The sequence below is a fragment of the Narcine bancroftii genome, chromosome 8 (genome assembly GCF_036971445.1).
Source record: "Narcine bancroftii isolate sNarBan1 chromosome 8, sNarBan1.hap1, whole genome shotgun sequence".
In the NCBI taxonomy this organism is placed as follows: Eukaryota; Metazoa; Chordata; class Chondrichthyes; order Torpediniformes; family Narcinidae; genus Narcine; species Narcine bancroftii.
Window position 1 is genome coordinate 43034508 of NC_091476.1, and position 26777 is coordinate 43061284.

Consider the following 26777-nt stretch of genomic DNA (forward strand, 5'->3'; position numbering starts at 1 on the left):
AGTTGCTGCATGTGTCAGTCATATTGGCGGTCAGATCCAGTTACCAGAAGCTGGTAACTGGCTGAAATGCCAATGTATTTTTAAATTGTGCACCTGCGGTTTGCAGAACCATTATTTTCCCCATCGTTAAGCTCAATGTGAATGCAAGTGAGTTGTAATAATAAACTTGTTGCAAAGTGACCCCTTGTTTTTCTGTGACTTTCCCAGGGAATGCCTTTGATTCACACATAGGAGAAACACAATGCCAAATGCTAATTCCAACAATTTGCTGGTCAGCTGTGTCAGGTAAGAACATCCTGGTAATTGGGAAGCCATTTAACGAAATAAACTTTAGAACACCTCTGCCCTTTCCTTAAAGACCAGGAGTAACAAATCATCTGGAGGAGCTCAGCAGATCGAGCAGCATCAGTGGGAGAAAAAATAATTGTTTTGGGTGGCATGTTTAGGATAGTGATTAGTGCCACACTATTACTGCTCCAGTGACCCAAGTTCAAATCCCACACTGTCTGTAAGGAGTTTATATGTTCTTCTCATGTCTGCGTGGGTTTCCTCTGGGTGCTCTGGTTTCTTCCCACCCTCCAAAATGTACTGGAGTGCAAATTAATTTGGGTTAAACTGGGCAGCACAGGTACAAATGACCAGAATTGGCTTCTATTGTGTGTAAATATAATTTAAAGAAAAATTAAATTTCGGTCCAGAACCCTTCATCACGACTTCAGAGGGGAGATGGTCGGTATAATTAAGGTAAGGTAGCAGAACATCAATCCTGTTCTCTACAAAACCAAGATCAAAGTTCTTATTGTTCATATTGTTTATCTAAAGAAGAAGCTGAGGAATTAATGGGATGAAGGAAGAGGGGGTTGGAACCTTCAAGTTACTGGGAGTCCATATTTCAGAAAATCTCTCCAGGAGACAGCCCATTGAGTCAACTGTGAAGTCTGAGGAGATTTGACATGGTTTGTTTCTGCAAAATTAGCTGAGGAAGGAATTTAACTCTAGAACAATTACAATTTCTTGATTACATTGGACAATAATTTTTTTTTCCAAAAAGATTTGCTTCCTGAAATGAAATTGAGGATTATGATAGACAACTTCAAGCTGAGCACGAAGATAATTTCAGATTTGCTGAGTCGTGTAGGAAGTTGGAGAAACATTAAATGAACTTTTATTGATTTTAGCATGTTTAGTCACATAATGATGCTGACACACTGCTTTTGTTGCACTGACATAAAAATGTTTTGCCACTGATTTTCATTTGTACTCAGCATCTGATGCCTCTCATTTCAGTGCAAATGCAAAAAATGTATTTTCAATGTCATGTTGCTCTTCATGGTTTTGTATGCTTGAAGTAGACTTAAAATATAACAGGAAATCACAAATAATAGGTTATATGTAATAAAACAGTGCATGATAGAAATTTTTAAGGTGATTTTTGTGATCAGCAGCCAAAAATTCATAAAACACACCTAAAAATGTTGAGGAAGAAAATTCTTCATTGACAAGTGTTCTACCAACATTCTTACCATCCTTATCAGATCCAAACACTTCTGGCCTTTGACTCCAATCCCTCACTCTATCCTCTGTAACTCATTTCCCTCCACCTGACCGCTTGGTCTTTATTGCCTCTTTCACCCTCTGTCTGGGATCTGCCTTTGTCCGTCATGTTCACCCCTTCCTGGTTAGCCAATCCCATATAAGTCTCTGTCTCACCCCTCCAGCCTGTCCACTTTACACTACTTCTGTACTTCAGTCGAGGTGAAGTGTTTCAGCTCAAAATGCCGACCATTTTTTTTCTCCCATGGATGCTGCTCGACCCATTAAGCTCTTCCAGCATGTTGTGTTTGGCTTCAGATTCCAACATCTGCAGTCTCCTGCATGGTTCGATCAATTGGTTAATGTTGTTTGTAATTTTAGATCATTCTATGGGTGTGTGTCATGGTTTGGCTTTGAAGCAGTCTGTGTCAATTGAAGAACAGGAGATTTATTGTTTGTGATGTTCAAGGCAATCCAATTTATTCTACATTGTGGTGGATATACATCATTTGAATCATTACCCAGCAGAATTAATGTTCACTCTTTTGAAAAATATCTGAATGTAACAGAGTGTATACGATGCTTGAGAGAGCACTAAAAAATGCAAATTACCCAGTGTTGAACTAAAATCATCCAAATGTGCAAAATGTATGAAATTCTCATTTTCCAGTGGCCAATGGAATCAATAACATTTTTAAAATCTATTATTTGCAATGGGTGCTTTTAATTTCCCCAAAATTAGCTGGGTCTGAAAAAAAGCTGCTAGAGGAACACAGTGGGTAGAGAAACATCTGTGGGGTGGGGAGAGGGGAGAATTGGCGAGGTTTTTGGTCAAGAACCTGTTTTTCCTCAGGGCCACAGGCTTAGACATTGGGCGAATTTATTGGGTGAATTGGGGAGAATTTCTTGAAACACCACGAACCCTGCATTGGGAAGCATGCCTGGCGAGGTGGTCAGAGATTAAGGGGGACAGTACTTTCAGAGCAATGATCATGACTCCTCCATTTTAAGATGAGGAGGAGGATAAGACTGGATCCAGGAGGGGGGCGGGTGGGGGAGGAAGTGCTAAATTGGGGAAGGGTTATTAACAACAACCTGAGGCAGGAAGAGGGAAGAATAGATTGGGAGCAGCTATTATAGGGTAAGTTCACATTTGACAAATGGGAGTCATCAAAGACTAGCTGATCAGGAACACAGGGCCAACATGTTTTGTGGGGAAGGAAGACAAAAATGACCAAGCTGGCTATTCACAAGTTGAAGTGGCAGGCAGTCGAAGGTTCTGGTTGAGCCAACTGCTTGCCCCTCTTTCGGGGTTATCTCCAGGCCTATGCATCATTAGAGTGGGGGGAAAGTGGTATCCGACAGGATGGTGGGTTCCCCCATGGGATCAAGTGCATGATAAATAAGTATTAACAGGATTTTAATTTGTAGAGTGTGTCGTTTATTGTATCTGTGCAATAACATCATGCATCAAAGGGGTGGTATTGATTATTACTTATTATGAATTTCCTAAAATGTAAATAGCACATTTAGACGTAGTTCTGGGCAGTTGGTGTAGTTTTGTCATGTTGTCATTTGAATAAACTTTTAAAAAGGGAAGACAAAGATGACAAAGGTACAAGAACATTGGATAAAGAGTGTAATGACTTCGATTCAATATAAATAGTTACTTGAAGGCAAAGATAGGTGTTTGAATCTCCGACATTTTCAATTATTTCCAATTGTATTTAAATCTTTTATTTGTAACACACAAAACTTGTAACCTTTTTCTTTATTATTCAATGAATAGTCTTTAAGTAACATTCTAGTGGTTGATTCTTATAACAAAATATTGGTATAAAAGTTAATGTGGCTTAACAATACTTAATGTCGTTCATCGTTTTAACGATGCTTAACGATGTTCAACAATCTTTTATGTTCTTTTAAGATGCTTAACTTTCTTTAACAATGCTGAAAGGTTGCTTAAACATTGTTCAATATTATTAACCATGTTTTAACGGTCAACAGAAGTTATCGACACTTAACTCATCCTCCTCAGATCTCCAACTGACAACTTGCACAGGGGACCCTGTGGTGGTATGTGGATGGAAAGAAACAGTTTGAAAACCACTGTTTTAATCGTCCCTAATTGACTCGTTATGTGCACGGTTTTGTAACTCCAAAGGAAATGGCCCAATGACAATTTTTCTCATGTAAAATATTTCAGTAACAATTGGGTCTAGAGCAGTGATTCTCAACCTTCCCTTCCCACTCACATACCACCTTAAGCAATCCCTTACTAATCACAGAGTATCGATAGCATAGGGATAACTTAAAGTGGTATGTGAATGGAAAGAAAAAGATTGCGAACCACTGGTCAACATGGAGTTTTGGAAAACATTCAACCAGGTCACTCATTAGAACATTAGAATATGAAGGGGTGGGGGGGGGGTGGTAAAGTTGAGATGATTGATGTCTCAGCAGAAGTTGGAAATAAAATGGTCCAGAGTGGGCAGCTGGCCAGGATGGGGTGTTCAGGTGGAAGAAGGCTTGATGCAGGAAAAAGGGTGGTGGGGGGGGGGGGGTGCAACCTCTCATAGTAACCTGATCAAGAATATTCTAGCCCATGGGATCAATACTGATTTGGTAGATTGAATTCAAAACTGGTTTGGCAATAGGGTGTGGTGGAAGGGTGTTATTCTGACTAGCTGTCAGTGGCCAGTGATGTTCTGGGGATCTGTGCTTGGAGTTCTGTTGTTTGTGAAGTGATTTGAACATAAATATCGAAGGTTGGTAAGTTAAATGTTTGATAAGTTTGCAGTCTGCAGAAACAATGGTCGAAGTTGTGTATGGGGAGGAAGGTTATCAAAGGATACAGCAGGATAAAGATCAGTTGGAAATAGGGGAATAGAAATGGTAGTTCAACTTTAACCTGGACAAGTGTGAGGTGTTGCACTTTGGGAGGTTAAACGTAAGTGGAACATAAACAGTAAATGGCTGAACACTTGGGATGATTGATGTACTGAGGGATCCTGGGCACGTTCTTCACCCTCTGAACCTGGCAGCACAAAGAGATGGTAAAGGAGGTGCATGGTGTCATCACCTTCATCCTTTGGGAAATTGAGTGCAATGGTCAGGAAGTCAAGAAGTCATGAAAAAGTGGGAGTTAATGAGTTAGGCCACACACTGTTGGAAAGGATGTTCTGGTGAACTGGTTCAAAGGTCATAGGATAACTAAGGTGTGAATTCTGCAGGTTGATTGATCTGAAAGGAAGGAATGATTGAGGCTGATTCAATAATTGATTCAATCATTCAGATGAAGATTAACCAAAGAATGAGCATACGCTTATTTAGTGCATTTCACAAACTTGGAACTCACCAAAGACCACTTGGGAAAGATATACTGTAAATGGGATCTGAGGGGTAACTTCTTCGCACTGAGGGTGATAGGGGTGTGAAACGAGCTGCCAGAGGAAGTGGTAGAAGTGGGGACAACTGAAAAGTTTAAACATTTACACAGTTATACAGATAGGAAAGGTTTAAATATTTTTTTACATTTAAATTTTATTTACAGCAAGGTAGAAGCCGATTCTGGCCATTTAAACCCCTGTCACCAATTACATGCAAATGAACCTATAATCCCATATGACAGCACCAGACTTGAACCAGGGTTGCTGGCGCTATAATAGTGTAGAGCTAGCTGCTATGTTAACTGTACCATTTAGAGGTAAATAAACCAACACAGGCAAATAGGAAATATTTGGTCAGCATGGACATGTTGGATTGAAGGGCCCGTTTCTGTGCTGTATAACTCTATGTCTCTGTGACACTTTGGTTGTGTCTTTACTGTTGGTTGCTTTGAATATAGGTTCACACAGATTTGGAGAAGAATGATTGGTGTTCTAGGGATATACACTGCCCAGGGCAGTTGGATAATCATTCCTCATCCCAAAGAAGGTACACAATACAATACAGCTCCTGCTCAGTCCTGGTCCAGAATGGGACCCTGGCTCTTGCAGCCCAGACCCCAGTTCTGAAACTCACTGAGCCAGAACTAACAGCAAGTGACAAGCACGTACTGATCATGAAATGTAAGGTTTCTAATGGAAAATATTCCACACCCCCCATCCCGAGTCTGTGATCAATGCAAACAGCAATAACATCTGAGTGCACAATAAAAGCAAAACAATGTAAAAGATCAGGCATGTGCAATGAGTTGCCGAGACGATGAAGCTTCTAAAAATTAATACTGACAACAGTCTGCAGTGAAGTTAAGCAAAGCTGCTACGATTTGTAACAGTCTCCAGGAGAAGGTGTGTCAATGTAACCTCTCTGCTCATGCTGAACATTCCTGAAAGTAGGTCAGACCACAAGACCATAAGACATAGGAAAAGAAATAGGCTATTCAGCCCATCGAATCTGCCTGCCATTTAATCATTAGCTGATCTATTTTCCCATTCAGCCCCAATGCATGGACTTCTCCCTATAACCTTTGACACCCTGGCTAATCAAGAACTTATCCATCTCTTCTTTAAATACACACAATGTCTTGGACCCCACAAATACATAAATTCCACAGATTCAATATCCTCTGGCTAAAGAAATTCCACTGCATCTCTGTTCTAAGCATATGCCCTTCAGTCCTGAAGTTGTGCCCTCTTGGCCTAGACTCTACCACCATGGGAAACAACCTACATCTACTCTGTCCACGCATTTCAATATTCCCCATGTTTAAATGAGATCCCCACCACCCCCCCCCCCAACCCCACCATGCTCTTAAATTCCAACAAGTACAGGCCAAGAGCTAGCAAACGTTCCTCATATGATAAGGAGGAGGAATATTTTGTAGGATCTGGCACACAGCAATAACAGAAGGAAGGGAAGTTGCCACCATTCCCAGCAGCTCCGTACCAGACGATGTCTTCCATATTCACACAATGCAGCTTTTACATAGCTGAGAAGGATTATTGTTCCTGCATCTTGCTTCAATCTTTCACCACTCCTCCCTCACACCAAATCTCTGCTGAGCCATGAAGAAGATACAATCAATAGAAGCAATGATTTTATTTTTAAATTACTATGCCAAAATTCATATAAATCACATTTGCTAATGTATTTAATTCTGTGCTATTCACATGTAGAATAGTGACTTTCTGAAATCCACTGATGGATTGTAATGCATTATTTAACAGTACTAATGAGCTGTTCAATATTACTCCTGGCTTCAATTTGAGAAAGAGTCTGTGTGTGTGTGTGTGTGTGTGTGTGTAATGTATTCTGTGCAGAGTGTGTGTGTGTGTGTGTGTGTGTGTGTGTGTGTGTGCGCGTGTGTGTGTGTGTAATGTATTCTGTGCAGAGTGTTTGTGTGTGTGTGTGTGTGTGTGTGTGTGTGTGTGTGTGTGTGTATTTGTTTATTTATATGATTTGATGATACAGCAACAGTAAGAGGTCCTTTTGGCCCATGAGCCCGTACTGCCCAAATACACCCATGTGACCAATTAAACTACTTATCCTGTACATTTTGAAAAGGTGGGAGGAAACTAGAACACCCAGGGTGAGTGGGAAAATGGGTCAGTTCATGATTAAGTGGCACACTTGATAAGCTGCATGGCCTGTTTCTACTCCTACATCTTATGGTCTTAAAAGATGAGTCAGAATAAAGGATGGAGTTGGAGAAACAGTTTGCGTGGTGCCAGAACAATGATCTTGCTCTCAACATCAACAAGACCAAGAAACTCATTGGTGATTTTAGGAAGGGGAGGCCAAGCAATCACGCAGCTGTCCAGATTGATGGGATGGAGGTGGAGAGAGTTAGCACCTCTGAGGTGTACGATGGAAAATATACTGACTCGTTATATTTAAATTTAGAAGGGATATGAGGCAACAGTTCTTCACTCAGAGGGTGATAGGCAATGGGAACGAGCTGCCAGACAAAGTGGTGGAGGCAGGTACATTAGCTTCCTTTCAGAAACACCGGGATAGCAATATGGATGGGAGGGGATTATAGTGGTATGGACCTAAAGTGGGAAAGGGGGACTAAAGTATACTGGCAGGTTGTTAGGCACAGAAAGGTTGTGCTTATGGATGTTTTTTTCTGTGCTGTGGGAGTCTATGACTCTCACAACATTGAGAAAACTTCAGGAAGTGCTTTATTCACTGTAGTTAATGCACAAAGTTGCTGGAGAAACTGAGCAAGTCCTGCAACATCCATAGAAGGCAAAGATATATAGCCAATATAAAGTTACTGGAGTTCTTTGATATAAGGAGGATGATAGATGGGGGAAGCAGGTAGATGTTTACCTGGAATTCCAGAAGATGTTCGATAAGATGCCTCATAAAAGACATATACAGAAGATAAGGATGAATGGAATTGTGGATGATGTATTAGCATGAATAGAGGATTGGTTAACCAATAGAAAGCAGAGAGATAGGGTGCAGTGGTGGTTTTCTGGTTGGCAATTGCCATTGATCGGAGTAACACAGAGGTCGGTGTTGGGCTTGCAACTAATCACAGTAAACATAAAGGATCTGGAAGAGGGGACAGAGCTGATGATGAGGTACAGAGAGTCTGCAGAGAGATATAGATAGTTTAAGTGAGAGGGCAAGGGTCTGACAGATGTAGTACAATGTTGGCAAATGTGTGGTTATCCACTTTGGAAGTAGAATGGAAGATCAAACTATTATTTAAATGGCAGACATTTGTAGTATGCTGACTTTCAGAAGGACTTGAGAGTGATTGTTCATGAATAGAAAAAGGTTGATGTGCAAGTGCAGCTGGCTATCAAGAAAGCAAATGGAATATTGGTCTCCATTGGTAAAGGGATTGAATTTAGGAGCAGGGAGGTTATGCTGCAAAGCATCTGGAGAACTGTGTGCAGTTCTGGTCTCCTTACTTGAGGAAGGATGTACTGGCTTTGGGGGCGATCCAGAGGACATTCACTAGGTTGATTCCAGCGATGAAAGGGTTAGCCTGAGGAGAGACTGAGTCATCTGGGACTGTTCTTGGTTGAATTTAGAAAAATTAAAGGGGATCTTATAGAAACAGATAAAATTATGAAAGGCATAAATAGATAAGATTGATGTAGGTAAGTTGCTTCTATTGGTAATGGAGACCAGAATTAGAGGACATCGCCTCAAGATTCAATGTAGTAAATTTAGGACAATAATGAGGAGGAACTGCTTTTCCAAGAGGATGGTGAATCTGTGCAATTCACTGCCCATTGTAACAATGGAGGTGACCTCAGTAAATCTATTTAAGACAAGATTGGATAGATTTTTACAGAGAAGGGGATTGAAGGGATAGGGGGGAAAGCCATGTAAATGGAGATGAGCCCATCATCAGATCTCCTTAAATGGCGGAGCAGGCTTGGCTGGGCCTGTTCCTGTTCCTATTTCTTATATTTTCATGTAACCAAGGTTCTGGGCGTGAGCCCTTTGTCAAGGAATGAGCAAAAATCAGGAAGGCTGTAGGGAGGAGGGAACAAGGGCCAGGGGGAGGATCTTTGTGAAATCTCATTCTCTGTAAGGTGCGTTGGGATTAATCCATGCGTATATCAGTTTCCACAAATTGATATTTTTGCTTTTTCGTTCAAACAAAAATGGAAGCTAAATACTGCCCTCTACCCTCTGACGTTATTACCCAATTCTTTCTTGCATTGTTTCACCAATACTTCAGTCATTCTCAGTTTCAGTCAAGCTTCAAAAGAAAATGGTGACATTGCCAGAGCTGCTGTAACAGCAGCACAGCCTCTGGTATGGAACTGGGAGAGGGGGGAGTGGAAACTCCGCGCTGCTCTGCAGGGTTCTACTGCTCGGCCCTGATGCTGACCCTACAGTCTTTAAATGGACTGTTAAAGGAGATGACAGTGTTTGTAAGTAAAATCTTGCAACTGTGGGTTCTGTTCCCAAGATGATGGTGCCTTCGCTTGGCATCGGCCATGAGGGGTTGCAGACTCCAAGGAAGCATCAGACTGGCGTAGTGGACCGGGAACGGGGAGTAACATCCCCTGTTGAGTAGGAGAAGCAGAGGAGTTGACTCCACACGGCGGTGACCATGGTGGTGGACCAGCAAGGGGCTCAGGGGCTGAGGGACCCACACAGGCTGCGACTGCTGAGGACCGGTTCATGGGAGCAGGAATTTGAGAGGCTGCTGAAGGCAGTAAGGGCTCCCAAAGAACTTTAGGCGCTGAAAGCTTCCTGATCATGTTGGAGAATTGGATCTGGAGCCTGAGTGGCTGATGGTTGGAACAGAAGTCTCTGTGACTCCATAGGCTGCTGAAGCACTGGAGGTGAATCCGTGGACACTCAGTGATATACCATCAATAATTCATAAAAGGCTGAGTATGAAACAATCAGGCTTTTAATAGCTAAAGACTGGAACACTATCAAACAACCATTGACCTCCTTGACTGATCAGAGCAAAAGGAAAGGGGCAGCCTGCAAGGGGCTATGGGTAGGATTGGCTCCGGTCGATAGCAGCCAATCTCAGAGTAAGGTATTTTCTTCTGTTTCTCTTTCTCTCACTGTAAGGGGAAGCAGATGACACAAATGATCCGGCAGAAGGCAATTTTGTGTAATATTACATATTCAATAACATGACAATAAAGGAATCTTCGTTCAGCTGGAAAGAATGGAGAGCAGATTAGGGCAGCATTATAGATGTAGTGGTTAGTGCAACGCCTTTACGGCGCCAGTGATCAGGACCAGACTGGGGGTTTCAATCCTGCACTGCCTGTAAGGAGTTTGCATGCTCTCCCTGTGTCTGCACGGGTTTTCTCTGGGCACTCCGGTTTCCTCCCTCCCTTCAAAAACGTACTGGGGTATATGTGAATGGGGTGTAAATTGGGTGGCAAGGACTCGTAGGGCCAAATTGGCTTGATACTATGCTGTATGTCTAATTCAATATTTTTAAAAATAATTTGCTCAATGCCGTATGGCCCTCATTCCATAACCATGTGATGGAAATGACTGATGAGTATCGAAACCAATGCCAAAACTCCTCCCTTAGTTCCTGACTGCATTGTTCCATGTGATGACTGGCAACCTGACAAAAACAGTCTTTCATTTCTAAATATCCATTGTCAAGTTTTTGACAGGAGGCAAAAATAAAATTATCCAGTGATTCCATCAATTTCCAGAACACAGAAGCAATTGATTTGTGGTGCAGTGATATTTAAGGTCCACATCTGTCATTTGCTCTTGACCATTTTTATTTTAATTCATCCCTGAAGCCAGCATTCACCTTGAGAAGGTAGAACGTCGGGCTTTCTCAAAGCTATCAGGTCACTGTTTGGATTGAATTGTGTTTCAGATCCAAGCAACAATTGTGAGTTTGTGTCCTTGGCCAAGGGTGTGGATTGGTTCCCCATTGGTGTATGATTGGATATTTCAGAGACATGAGTAATTGAAGCAGATGACACAAGGAACCAGAGATGGCTGCCAATAATTTTCTTTTTCCCCAGAAAATTTCCCAAACCCAGTCACAGGACAAGGAAACCAATATCAGTGTTCTTGCCCAGAGTAATATCCCCATGGTGAAAGTATTGATAACTTCATTGATATGAGATGTAACTTTGCTTCTCTCTCCACAGATGCTGCCAAGTATTTTTAGCATCTTCAGTTTTTGCATCCAATAAGATTTTGTTTCTGACAAAATCAATTGAGTAGAAGGTGTATACGAACATTAGGATCATAATGGAGGATACAGCCTTTCTCCCAGGGTGGCAATGGTGAATTCCAGAGAACATCCTCTTACTGGAGGAAAGTTTAGGGGAGATGTCAGCTGTAAGATTTTTACACAGAGAGTGATGGTAGCTGGAAGCCATTACGGGGGGGTGGGGTGGGGGTGAAGGCTGGTACAATACGGATGTTTAAAAGGCTCTTAGACAGGCCCAAAATGAACGAGAATTATAGGTGAGAGGTCGGGAAGGCTTTGTTTGTTGAGTGGGTTTAAATTGTTTGGAACACCATCATGGCCCGCACTGTGCTGTAATGTTCCATGTTTTTTGACACTTGATGGGCTCCAATGACTGGACCTCATTGCTTACAGGATTAGAAGAAGTCACCCAAAGAAGGCATTCCATCACACCCTCTGCAGCCGCACAGACTCCAGTTCAATCAATCAGCAATGCAAGCTCCAGATGCAAACCTCTGACATGATCAAGAAGCCGCCAGCACTCACGGCCATTCAGAAGCCCTTCTTACCCTCAGCACCTTGTCGAATCCCAATTCTGATACCTCGTTCCCATCCCCCCCCCCCCAAGTCTCCAGCAGCCCAATGGCCCGTGCAGGTCATTTGATCGCAAGTCTCCAATGGAGTGAGTCCTCTGACCATATAGCAACAGCAGCCCACACCCCACACTCTTTGATTTACTGTGACACAACACCATGAACTTTTGAGCTATTGTTGAACTACCTGGTACATAGGTTGACTTCCCTAGATAGCAGGTAAGACAAAGCTTTGTGACAATGTTACATGTAACAATATACAATGAACAACAGGCAGAAGAGATTTGGATGAACCTCACGGGGAAGCTTTCCAAGAGAGGTCTTGAGGGTAAATCAGTTGGACTGAGAGAGCTCTAGGTAGATTTTCAGAAGCAGGGATCAGTGATAGAACAGGTATGGAGGTCTGAGACCTGATCACTTCAACAAATAATTCTTTCCCCATCATCAGCCTGTGACCAGAGAAAGGAATCGATCATCAAAGACAATTTAAGAAAAAAACAGCTTCTGTCCAAAACCAAAGATAAAGGTTTAATACCTTGCATTCCTTGACTTCCTGTAACACCACTCCATGGAATTTGCAATACCAGCTGTACTTCTGTGTGAGTTGACCTGTTCAGATTGTATGTAAAACAATGCCTTTTACTGTACTTCAGTTCATGTGTCAAAGATCAGTTTAATACAACTCAATCAAGTTGAAGGACTTGGCACTTCATTCATTGTTGGATCTTGGAAAATCACCACACCAAATCAGTGGGGGTGAAGGGGGTTTTCCAAAGAAACTGCTGACAAAACAGGCCTAAGGACCATGCAGTTCACCCGCTGCCACCACGACAGGGGAGCAAATTTGTCAATGCCTCTTCCTGTCTCCATCATGGTCCAGAGTGGGACTGAGGGGGGCATTTCCCTGTTCTGACTGAGTTAGCCGCTCTCCTTAAACATTGTAGCTATAATTATCCCACACTGGGCCACAAAACCTTTGAGAAAGATGTACTGAGAAAACACAGAAATGGATCTCAATTTTCCGAAGGAATAAAGCCACCCAATTAATTGCGAAGCCATTTTTCTCTTTCTCCTCTTACTCCCTGCTCAAGTCATTTTCACTGAGTACAAAAATGTGTGAACCTCCCTGCCCATCTGTGAAAGATTTGATGGATTTGATTGCCTGATGTCAAAGTTCAAAGCAGGGCCATCAAAAATCTGAGAGCAGAGGTTTAAGGTGTGAGGAAGGAGGTTGAGCAGAATGATTTTACATCAAGGATGGTTGCCATTGGGAACTCACTGCCAGTGCATATGGTTGATTCAAAGTTCAGATTTATTGTCAGAGCATAGACATGACATCACATACAAGCCTGAGATCCTTTTTCCTGTGGGCCAGGCAGAATTTCTACTCATTGGGTGCAAAAAACTGTACTCAAGAAAAGATATGAATATAAAAGAGAGAAATGTAATTAAAGAAAGAATTATAGGCAAACTGTGCATACAGAAAATCAGTAGGCAATAATAAATAATCCGTCGAGTCCTTAAATGAACACAATGGAAAAAAAGCAGAAATGTAAACAAACTGACTGGAAAATAGAAAAAAAAATCAGTAATAAATAATGTGCAAAGTAAGAAATGAGTCTCTGATTGAGTTTGTTGTTGAGTCTGATGCTGGAGGAGTAGCGACTGTTCCTGAACCTGGTGGTACCAGTCTTGTGGCAATTTTACCTCTTTCCTGATGGCAGCAGTGAGAACAGACCATGTCTTGGGTAGCGTGGACCCTTGATGATTGCTGCTGCTCTCCAATGGCAGTGTTTCACTGAGATTTCCTCAATGGTGGGGAGAGCTTGGCCTGTGATGGACTGGGCTGTGTCCATTTCCTTTTGCATGGCTTTCTGAGTTCTATCAGGCTGTGATGCAGCTGGTCAGCACACTTCCTGCCACAAATCTGTAGAAGGTGGCAAGATTTTCAATTTCATAACAAACTCCCGAGGCTCTGACAAACTTTCTTCCCAATGACATCCATGTGTTGGTTCCAGGAAAGGTCCTCCAAGATAGTGACTCCCAGGAATTAAAATTTGCTCACCCTCTTCACCTCTGATCTGCCCCCCACCCCCCCCAATGATCACTGCATTGTAAACTTCTGGTTTTCCCTTCCTGAGGTCCACCATCAGTATTGTACCAATCCAATGACTTACATTCCCTCTCACCAGTGCCCTTTACCTATTTTAACTTTTCACAAGTGACATTCAGATTCTGAAACAAGAAGCCAGAATACATTTAGCTGATTAAATCCCTCATGTAAATGGAAATACTAATCCATTTAAAGTAAATCGGATAATGCCTCTTGAAAATAGCAGGGAAGACTATACTAGGAGCATGCTAATATCCAATCACTAATATTGACAACAGTATTTAATTGGCAATAAAATAAAGAGATGGTTCATAATTTCTCTCTCCTGTGTTTTTGTAATGTGTGCATTACCATAGCAAAGGAAAATAAACGTGGATCAATTAATAGATTAAACTCTTTTATACATTTTCACATCTCCAGTTGTTTCCCTCTTGGTTACGTCTAGGTTTTGTTGCTTTCTGGTAACAATGCCTTCAGCATCTTCCACTGTCATCGGAGATCAGCAGTAATCATCAAGGATCCACATCACCCAGCACCCGGTCTGTTCTCACTGCTGCCACCAGGAAAGAGCTACAGGTGCCACAAGCCTCATACCATCAGGTACAGGAACAGCTGCTACGCCTCCACCATCAGTCTCCTCAACAACAAACTCAAACAGAGACTCATTTAAGGGCTCATACTTTGCACATTATTTATTACTGAATAATTGTTTCTATATTACAGTTTGTTTCCATTTAATTTTAGGTTTACATTTCTCTTTTGTCTACAAATCTTGAATACAATTTTTTGCACTACCGATAAGTAGAAATTCTACCTGGCCCGCCGGAGAAAGAATCTTAGGGTTGCTTGTGATGTCGTGTACAGTAAAAGTCCGGGCCTCTCAAAATCTCTCGACTTTTAAAATTCAGTGGGCTTTTTGGTGCATCCGTACATGTTTAAGCACTAGAGATGCACAATGGTAACAGGCAACCATGCGAAAGTCGCAGAAATGTAAGAAAAAAATTGATTTTCTTTTGGTATTTCGAATTTTATATGAAAAAAATATTTTGTTAATAATCTGTGAAAATGTACTTGTTCATTTCTTTTTTTCCTTAAATTTGAATTTTAAAAGTATTGCCAGAGAATCCAGAAAATCTGGACCAATCCAATCCCAGAGCAGTCTGGGTTTTGGAACTTTTACTGTATGTATTCTCACTAAATACAGGCAGTCCCCAGGTTACATACGAGTTTCTGAACCTGAATTTGTATTTAAGTCAGAACCAAAACCAATACATTCAGTCCTTATTTAGCATCAGTTAGTTAAATGTTAACTTAGTATTAGTATATATACTTTATATTTTACCTTTATATGCATATAAAACACTTTCCATTACACTAAAACATCTTAAACATAGTACAGTATGTAATAATGCAGTACATAATTATAATACAAGTAATAATCATTTTAATTGCAATTTAAGGCCGAGCACCAGCCATTTTGCAGGATGTCACTGCTTCTTCTTCTCCCCCACTCCCCTTTTCTGGGCCACTCACCCACGTCTGGCCGCTGCTTTGATAGTGGATGTGCGCCACCAGCCGCCCGACAATCGACAGGCCATCAAGCCAATGGAAAAAGAGCTCATTTTAGTCAGCTTTTTGGTTTGTATGTGCTGGCTATTCGTAAATCGGATGGGAACTGCCTGTAATGATTATTTATTTATTTTTACATGTGTATATTGTCCTGCATATTCATTGTTTGTGTGTATGAGAGTTACGTCTGGGTGTGTGTCTGCATGTTTTACACCGAGAACCAGAGATCTCTCTTTCGGGTTGTACTTCTACAATCAGATGATAATAAATTTGAACTTATAATAAATCTGAACTTTGAGCATTCGTTTCTTTGTAATTCCCTCCATAAACCACTTTCCTTCTCAACCTCCCCTTCTCCTTGAAGATATTCTGTTTTGGCAAAGATTTTGAGGAGCTGGCCTATTATTTCATGATACAGCCACAGGACATCTCGCTGATGGGCCCTCGGTGAAGGTTCAGTAAACCTTTTGAGTTCACCTACTGGACTGTTTTACTGGTGGAAGCCACTTGTAGTGGAGCTGAAACCAACCCTACTCCTGCTGCGGCTGAGCGTTCAAGGCTGGCTGCATCTTGAATGCATTGCAATGGGCAAGCAGCTCGAACTTGATGCTCTCCTTGGGTTTCACTCAACAGGCGCAAGTTAACAATTTCTTCCAATGCCTTGTCTATTTTCAGGAACCGTTAAAACCTTGGCTTTCCTGAATCTGTATCCAATATTTGTGCTGAGTTTTCACCAACTAAAAAGACAAAGAATATGGTCACCAAAGTCAGAATATAAACTTTAACTTTAATTTCTTTTATTTTTTTGACCAATTTCTATTTCAGTATGTCCACCAATAAACTTCCAATCTACTATATCTTAATTGTACAAGATGGTATCAATATACTCTATACTGCAGATAAAGAGCTCAGGCTTGAAATATTGGTTATGTATCTTGGCCATAAAGAATGTTGCATGACCTGCTGAGTTTCTCCAGTAGTTTTGTGAGGTAAACATATCACAACAATTAGCGCAATGCTGTTACAGTGCCAAAGACCTAGGTTTGAATCCGGCCTGTCTGTGAGGAGTTCGTACGTTCTCCCTATGTGTGCTTGGATTTCTGCCGGGTGCCCCATTACCTCCCACCCTTCAAAACAAATGGGGTTATTGCTTAATTTGATATAATTGGGTGGCACAGGTTTAAATGGCCAGAATCAGCTTCTACCGTCATTTCAAAAAAACAGAGTATCTGTGGATTTGACTCCAGCACTCCCACAGACTCTACAGCCTGTTCAAACCAAGGCAAACCAAGCGCAGGATTCAAATCTCCAAAGCTGTCAGCACCGAAGCCCTACTGAAGCCCTGCTCGCCATCAGAGTCCACACAGATCCCAATCCTGACACCTAGTTTCCATGAGCCAATTTCTAGCACCATGTGACCTCTGTGATTATTGAGCCCCTCGCTAGTCCTGCTGCTGTGGACTCCCTCCCTGTAGAGTCCTCTTCCAGGCTTCATTGGAGGGGTGTGGGGGGGGGGGGGGTGGGGGGTGGTGGTGGTGGAGCCCTGCTCCAATCCGCCAGATCTGAGCTGCCAAGCATGGTACTGCATTTTGGTCACGGACTCCTGTGGGTTTTTAATGTAAAAGAAAACAGTGATCAGCCCCATTCTATGAGCAGCTTAAACCTGTTCAGGGCTGTCGGGTGTTACGACCGGGTAGTAGGACCCCACAAAGGCGACTCATCTTCTGTCCCTCTCCTCCTGAATCCATACCTGCAGCAGTGCTGCAATTAGGATGAACTCACACATCAGAGGAGAGCACATTTAGGAGAGACAGCCTCTGGTTGAAATGTTAAAGCTGGTTAAGTTTAACAACTTGCTTCATTACTTTTTTGTAAACCAGTCTATAATCAGTAGGTCTCGTTTACAAAAATGCTGTTTGCAGGTGGTGGATATTGACGGTATTGCCGAGATTTATCATCCATTCCTAATTGCCCTAAACTAAGGAACCAGTTCATGGGTCTTCAGTTACTTCTGGGTGAGATTTGCTTCACTGAAGGATATTAGTGAACCAGATGGGGTTTTTTTAACAACAATCTGTTAGTCTCCTGGAAAATAGCTTCAATCCTAATTTGCTTTATGGCTTGAACTTCAATTACCCAGTGGCTCTGGTGGGATTTGAAGCAGTCTCCCGTGCCCACTTTTCTCTCTGGAATTTCGGGGGAACTTGACCGAAGTTTATAAGAACATGAGAGGTGTGGAGAAGGTGAAGGCTCACAGTCTTTATCCCAGGGTAGAGGAATCTAAAACAAGAAGGTACAGATTTAAGGCAAGAGATTCAAGATTCAAGATTTCAGTCAAGTTTATTGTCACCTGATTATACGAGTACAACCTGACGAAAGAAAATTCTCGGTCCTCGGTGCAAAACACACAAACATGCAAAAAGACATAACACACATACAGTAAAACAATACATATACAGAACAAGCATTCATCTATATAAATAAATAAAGTAGTTTCATGAATATGAGAGTCTTGGATGGTTAGTGCAAGGAGTTCCTTTGGTCGTTGTCCAACGTTTTCTCTCTCTGTGGGAAGAAGCTGTTCCTCAGCCTGGTGGTGCTGGCTCTGATCCTCCTGGATCTCTTTCCTGATAGGAGTAGCTGTAAAATGCTCTGTGGCAGCAGGGTGGAAAGGGGTGCTCAATGATTTTATGTACTTTCTTCAGTCAAAGATCCAGGTAGATCAGGTCTATGGGGCAGGTGGGGAGGAGGGTGAAAGGGAGACTCCATTGATCTACTCTGCCATTCTCGATCGAGCTCCTATAGATGGTTGACATGATGGTGACTGGTAACCTTGCCCACTTCAGTCTTCTTAAGAAGTGCATTCGCTGTTGTGCCTTCATGACAAGTGAGATGGTAAATGTCCATGATAGGTCACGTTCAGTTAGTGAAGTGAGATCAAAGGAACTTGGTGCTCTCCACTCTCTTACTTGATGTGTAGTGGAGGGTGGTCATTCCTGGTCCTCCAGAATTCCATGATCATCTCCTTCATCTTGACCAAAATGAGACTCAGGTTGTTATGCTCATGGCCTTTCATGAACAAGATAGTATATACTGCCGATAACAAGCCCAGGCCTGAAACATTGCACCATTGCAGGAGATTTTCCCCCCTCTTCTCGGTAGTGTTTTTCTCATTGTTGCTGATGAAGTCAACTACTGTTGTATCATCTGCAAATTTAATGACACTCTTGGCAATGCAGTTTGTGGGTCGGTAGTGGGAACAAGAGTGGGCTGAGCGCATAGCCCTGACGTGTGTCAGTGCTCAGTACTCGACATTCTGCTACCAACCCAGATAGACTGTTGACTTTTTGTTAGGAAGACCAGAATCCAGTTACAGAAAGGCATGTAGAGTCCCAGTGAGGACAGCTTCTCCACCAGCTGCTGGAGAATGATCATATTAGATGTTGAGCTGAAGTCAATGAACGGTAGCCTGGTGTATGAGAAGTCACTCTCCAGGTGGGTTAGGAGGCAATGAAAGGACAAGGTTATAGCATAATCTGTGGGACGGTTTCTTCTATAGGCAAATTGAAATGGGTTCAGCATCTCTGGGAGGTCTACTTTAATGTTTTCCATCACCGGGCGCTCAATGCATTTCATAATGGTTGAGGTCAGCGCCACAGGACAGTAGTTATTGAGGCCTGTTATTGTTCCCCTCTTATGTTCCAGGATGATAATGGCTATCTTGAACCCTGCAGGAACAATGGATTGTTGCAGTGAGGTGTTGAAGATGTCTGTGAAGACCTCCATCTGCACAGTCCTACAGAACCCGATCAGGTATGTTGTCTGATCCTGCCACCTTGTGTGGATTCATCTTGGATAGGGTTCACCTCACCTATGCAGGGGGCATAGATTCTAAATTCAAGATTACTTTATTGTCATGTATTAGTGCAGAACATGTAAAATTACACAAAATTGGCTTCTGCCTGCCATAAGGTAGACAAAGAGTGGTCTTTCATGCTGTCCAGTGCCCCTTACAGTATGAGGGATTGAAAAGCAAAAAATTACCCCCTTCAGAGTCACTGAATGTCCAAGGATTCGCCTCCAGTGGTATTACAGCCAATGCAGCTCCCCAGACTCCTGTTCAACCCATTGGCAACCTGAGCTCCAGGTCCAAAGCCCAGACACAATCTGGTAGCCTTCAGTCCCCGTGGCCCTTCAGGACCTCTTCTTGCACTCAACACCATCTAGAATCCAGGTTCCGGTACATGGTTCCCATGAACCTGCTTCCAACAGCCCACAGCCTGTGTGGGTCTCTTGAGAGTGGAAAAATTTAGAAGGTACTTTAAGAGGCACACAAAAGGCGGAGGGTATGTGGAACGAGCTGCCAGAAGAAGCTGTGGAGGCAGGTAGATAAGCAATTCCTAAAAGATTTAGATGAGAGAGTTGCTTCTATTATGCAGAATAGTGGGAGAAACCGCAGGGAAATGTGAGACAATAAAATGGGATTTATGTGAGATTAGTGTGGTTGATGATTGGCTTGGACCTTTGGGATGAAGTGCACTGTGTTATGTTGTGTGGCCCTACCTCTATGACAAGACACAGGCAAGGTCACTCCATTATCCCACCTTCCTTCACCCTGTTCTGTTCTAACTGATCTCTTTCCGTGACTAGGTACTCTGTACTATGTTTTTAGCGGCTGCACTATGTACCAGTTGACCAGCTAGACTGCTCGCAAAACAGACTTTCTCACTGTACTTAGATACATGTGACATGAAATGAGACTTGACCTTCATGGCCTTCTTTTCTGCACCAGCTGTGTGGCTGAGATGGGTTGAGCCGATGAAAGCTCTGATTCATTTCTCAATGCTCAATGGGCAATTGCGTACCTTCAGTTCCTCATCAGAGCAGCTCAGGTGCCCTCCAAATGAATTCCGTGCAAAACCTCATTGTGCAGCTTTAATAGCTGCCATGATAACGTAACAAATTGTACAACCAAAATCACAAAATTTCCTTCTATCAGGTCAATTGTTGATTTTCAATTAAATTGTTTTTTTTTCTTCTTTCTCTTCATTCTGAACATGGTTGGAAGACCAGGTGAGTAATCATGTGGCACACCATGCAATGTTGAAATACGATTTCTGGAGCAATGTGTCCAATAACTGGAAAGAGCAAATCCATCTTCATTGCCTGTCAAAGAGCAGAGTACATTGAATGTGACTGAGAATCCAGCATCTCATTTAAGTTCTGCAATAAATACGTATCTTGCTGGATCGAGTTTGCTCATTGTCTATTCACAATGCTGATGAATGTAGAAGGGCTGGTTTATCAGACCATGTGCTTTTATTGTTGGTAGCTAAAGACAGAATGCTCAAGAGCTTTGAAACATGGATTTTTTTGTCGTTGAACGTTTTCTCTTGAAATAATTTCAGCAAGGTTCATTTGGAAGAGGAATTCAAACAGAATTGGTCAGGTTGCCTAAGCAATGGGAGAATCTGAATTAACAACGGAATCAGCTGAAGAAAATAACTGGTCGGCCTAATGTTGATACAAACTGGGAGCAAGGAAGACATGGCCATGAACATCCACAAGCTAGGAACAAGGAAGATATGGTTAATGTAGCATTGAGCACAACACTTTTACAGCGCCAGCAATCCGGGTTCAAATCCAACGCTGTCTGTAAGGAGTTTGTACGCTCTCCCCGTGTCTGTGTGGGTTTCATCCTGATTCCAAAACATATGGGTGTTGTAGGTTCATTTGGGTGTAATTGGGTAGCACGGGTTTAAATGGCCGTAATCAGCTTCTACCATGCTGTAATTTTTATAAATAAAAAAAAATTTGAGACATGCCCCATGAACAAGCTGCTAGACCATTCATTCCCCTCCCCTGCAGGTTACATACAAGTGATATCTCCCACTTGACCTACCCCACTTCATAAGATCACCAATTATCCTTTCAATAATCTGCATAAAATCTTGCAAACTATATTAGCAAACTTAACCAATGGGATAATTCTAGCATCTCTCTGCGGGAATGACACCTGACCTGCTAAGTTTCAAATCTTCTGATAACACATTGTCCAAATAAAATTACATTTCCTTCAAATAGCTCAATTGTGGAAGATTTTTAATAAAAATATTATTTTTCTTCTTTCTCTTCAGCTTTTTTCTTTCTCTACCAACATTTTTCCTTCTCTTTCAATTACAGTACAACTCCAATTCTACGAAATGGTCGGGACCGGGCACATTTCGGATAAACTTTTGTTTTTGGAGATCCGGTCATTTTTTTTTTAAAACAGCCCGGTAGCAACAGCAAATCACTTGTAACAGTGTTTAAACAACAATAAACAAGAGACAGCTTTTTGTCAAAGAACCAAAGAACAATGCTGGCCACTGCCCATCACCGAAACCTCCCCACTGAGGTCCTGCTCCTGCCTGGGAGCCCGAGGTCCGCTGCTGACAGCGCTGGGAGCCCGACGTCCCCAGTCAATTCGGCTCCGGAAAAATTTCTGATAAATGAGAATTTCACATCTTCTCATTTATCCAAAGTGTTTTAAATAATTCAGATAACTGAGGATTTCGGAGAATCCGATTTTGGATAATCGGAGTGGTACTGTATTTCTTAACATTTTATTATTCCTTGCTCTCTTTATTTCTCAATATTTAATCTTAACAGGAAATATTTTATTTATTTCATCATTCACTGGAAATTGCTGCTAATTCTAATAACCAAATCGGACACCCACCAAAGTCTTCTTCTTCTTTGGCTTGGCTTCGCAGACGACGATTTACGGAGGGATAAATGTCCACGTCAGCTGCAGGCTCGTTTGTGGCTGACAAGTCCGATGCGGGACAGGCAGACACGGTTGCAGCAGTTGCAAGGGAAAATTGGTTGGTTGGGGTTGGGTGTTGGGTTTTTCCTCCTTTGTCTTTTGTCAGTGAGGTGGGCTCTGCGGTCTTCTTCAAAGGAGGTTGCTGCCCGCCAAACTGTGAGGCGCCAAGATGCACGGTTTGAGGTGATATCAGCCCACTGGTGGTGGTCAATGTGGCAGGCACCAAGATATTTCTTTAGGCAGTCCTTGTACCTCTTCTTTGGTGCACCTCTGTCACGGTGGCCAGTGGAGAGCTCACCATATAACACGATCTTGGGAAGGCGATGGTCCTCCATTCTGGAGACTTGACCTACCCAGCGCAGTTGGATCTTCAGCAGCGTGGATTCGATGCTGTCGGCCTCTGCCATCTCGAGTACTTCGATGTTAGGGATGAAGTCACTCCAATGAATGTTGAGGATAGAGCGGAGACAACGCTGGTGGAAGCGTTCTAGGAGCCGTAGGTGATGCCGGTAGAGGACCCATGATTCGGAGCCGAAGAGGAGTGTGGGTATGACAACGGCTCTGTATACGCTAATCTTTGTGAGATTTTTCACTTGGTTGTTTTTCCAGACTCTTTTGTGTAGTCTTCCAAAAGCGCTATTTGCCTTGGCGAGTCTGTTGTCTATTTCGTTGTCGATCCTTGCATCCGATGAAATGGTGCAATAGGTAAACTGGTTGACCATTTTGAGTTTTGTGTTCCCTATGGAGATGTGGGGGGGCTGGTAGTCATGGTGGGGAGCTGGCTGATGGAGGACCTCAGTTTTCTTCAGGCTGACTTCCAGGCCAAACATTTTGGCAGTTTCCGCAAAACAGGACGTCAAGTGCTGAAGAGCTGGCTCTGAATGGGCAACTAAAGCGGCATAGTCTGCACAGAGTAGTTCACGGACAAGTTGCTTTTGTGACTTGGTGTGAGCTTGCAGGCGCCTCAGATTGAAGAGACTGCCATCCGTGCGGTACCGGATGTAAACAGCATCTTCATTGTTGAGGTCTTTCATGGCTTGTTTCAGCATCATGCTGAAGAAGATTGAAAAGAGGGTTGGTGCGAGAATGCAGCCTTGCTTCACGCCATTGTTAATGGAGAAGGGTTCAGAGAGCTCATTGCTGTATCTGACCTGACCTTTTTGATTTTCGTGAAGTTGGATAATCATGTTGAGGAACTTTGGGGGGCATCCGAGGCGCTCTAGTATTTGCCAAAGCCCTTTCTTGCTCACGGTGTCGAAGGCTTTGGTGAGGTCAACAAAGGTGATGTAGAGTCCTTTGTTTTGTTCTCTGCACTTTTCTTGGAGCTGTCTGAGGGCAAAGACCATGTCAATAGTTCCTCTGTTTGCACGAAAGCCGCACTGTGATTCTGGGAGAACATTCTTGGCGACACTAGGTATTATTCTATTTAGGAGAATCCTAGCGGAGATTTTGCTTGCAATGGAGAGCAGCATGATTCCCCTGTAGTTTGAGCAGTCTGATTTCTCGCCTTTGTTTTTGTACAGGGTGATGATGATGGCATCACGAAGGTCCTTGGTCCTTGGTCCTTGGTCTCAACAGAGCTTGAAAAACTCATGCAGTTTGGCATGCAGAGTTTTGCCGCCAGCCTTCCAGACCTCTGGGGGGGGATTCCATCCATACCTGCTGCTTTGCCACTTTTTAGTTGTTCAATTGCCTTATATGTCTCTTCCCAGGTGAGGACCTCATCCAGCTCTAGCCTTAGGGGCTGTTGAGGGAGCTGGAGCAGGGCGGATTCTTGGACTGAGCGGTTGGCACTGAAAAGAGATTGGAAGTGTTCTGACCATCGGTTGAGGATGGAGATCTTGTCGCTGAGGAAGACTTTGCCGTCTGAGCTGCGCAGTGGGCTTTGGAGCCTCGTAAAAACCCCTGAAGTCGCCAATGTCCCCGCTGAGCTGGGTTACACCAAAGTCACCACCTCTACAAAACCATTGACAGTTTCTGGGTCACTAGGCCCTTTCAAACTGCCATGTAAAATGGGGTTAAATGGGCAATTTGCATGATTAGTGAACCAGGTACATGGCAATTTGAAAGGGTCCAACTGGGTCAACCCAGTCAGAATCCAAGCAGCTCCCTAACCTACCTTAGAGGTGGTCAGGGAACCCATTAAAACTTACCCAGGCATCCTGCTCCGGTGGTTTAAAAAAGGGAAATGACCAACCCAGTTCCTCAGGTGATGGCAGCACTTGTGTGTGTGCATCACAGGGAAACCCCTAGCTGAGATGCCGCTGCTGTGAGGTGGGGTTGGGCTGCAAACAGGGGAGAGTGGTGGCTTCTGCAATTGGGGGGGAGAGTGGTCGCTGCCACGAATGGGGGGAGACTGGTTTCTTCTGCGATCGGGATGGGGAGGAGCGCAATGTTCTGCTGCCACTCTGGTTCGCGGTGTCGGCTCAATGTGGGAATATGGGAGCACTGGCCATCTTCCTTATTCATAATCCTCCATGCTGGCCTCCAATCACAGTAGCATCATGTCAAGGGGGTGGAGGGGCCAGTGGGCGACTGACGACAGGGGGTGGAGGGGTTACCATGACAATGATTTTATATAAGGGATTCTTTCAGCGTGGTAGTTAAAACTGGAGATAGAAACAAACCCTTAATTTACTAATATTAGTTCTAGATTTGGAACCCAGGGTTTCAGGGTGTCAGAAACAAAGCTGAAACCATTGTGATGATGTCATTAACCAATGCTGCAGGAATACACATTTGTGTGGTAAATTTTGGGAAACTAGTGCCTTTGGTTATTGAGTCCTGAAAAGAACTCAATTTTCTTAAGCTGTTTCTGTATCAAGACTGCGTTAGAAGCTCTAGATGCACCAGTCGTTGCAGAATTGGAATCAACTGATTAAATATCACAGATAGAGTGAAGGTGTATTGCTTAGTTCATCCCCAATAATAATGACAAGTCTGCTTTATGATGGCGTCAACACATCGTATCTTACTTCCAAAATGTATGGAATTAAAGTACCGACTGACAGCCAGTATTTCCAGTGAGTCGTCTGTGACGCGTTAGCGATTTATCAGGAAAGTCTGGCTGCGATTTGAAAGGTGCACCCACGACCCAGGTCTGGGAGCTGCAATTTGAAAGCACCTAATGTCTATCACCAGGAATTCATCCACTATCTTCCTTATTTGCATCCAATTTCAAAACTGCACCCCCTCCCACCCCCCACCCCCATGTTTTACATGGAATATAGAGCAGATCAGCACAGGACCAGTCCCTTCATCCCACAATGTGTGCAGCCAACATGACGTCCAAGTTAGTCAACTCTGCTGCGGGCACATGACATGTCGCCCTCTATTCCCTGCATATACATGTGTCTGTCGAGAAGATTTAGTGTAACAATAATTTTCTGTATTATTATTTGACAATAAAAGCAATCTTGAATCTAGAAGCCTCTTAAATGCTACTATTGTATCTAATTCTACCACCAGTCCTGGCAGTACTCTGCACTTTCAGTCTTGATGGAGGGTTCCAGCCTAAAACGTTGACATTTTTTTCTCCCACAGATGCTGCTTGACCCACTGAGATCCTCCAAAAGATGGTTAGTTACATCTGGAAGCTCATTTCAGACATCTACCAGTGTCTGTGTACAAAATCTGCCCCACACATCTCCTTTAAACTTCCCAGTCCCTCAATCTGAGCACACGCCCTCCAGTAGGTGATATTTTTACCCTGGGGAAAAGAATTCTGACTTTCCACCCTATCAACTCCTCTCTTAATTTTATAAACTTCTATCAGGTCTTACCTCTGCCTCCGAAACTCCGGAGAAAACAACCCAAATTTCTGCAACCTCTTTCACAAGCTCAAACCCTCCAATCTGGACAATGCCCTGGTAAACCTCTTGGGCAAACTTTCCAAAGCCTCCATGCCCTTCCTGTAATGGGGCAAACCGAATTGCACAGGTGAAGTGCATCCTAACTAAAGTTTCATACAGCCGCCACATGACCTCCTTACCTATGAACTCAATGCCCCACCCATTGAAACCAAGCCCACTACCCCATCTACTTGTGCGGCTACTTTCAAGCATCTATAGACTTGAACACCCAAATCCTTCTGCACATCAATGCTTTTCAGACCCTTCCATTAACAGTATATGTTCCTCTTACATTTGACCTCCTGCAGCGTTACACCTCACTTTTTGTCCGGGTTAGACTCCACTTGCCACATCTGTAACAGATCTATATCTTGTTGTATTCTTTGATCACCTTCTACACTGCCCACAACTGCACCACTTTTGGTGTCATCTATCAAATTACCAAGCCACTCACCTTTTGGTGAGATCTGACGGAGAAGGAGAATGAAATGCTTTCATACTCAGTATCAAATTCTAGCCCCAATCCAGAGACAGGAATGTGATCTCGAGTGATGTAGCTCTGAGGCTGCACTGTGCAGAAAAGGGTGAGTGAAGGTTCTGTCCTTTGGATGAGATGCTACAAGAACATCTCATATGCTCTCGTGGATTGAAAATGACTTATTGGCAGCATTTTGAGGCTGTTATCCAATGTTCATGT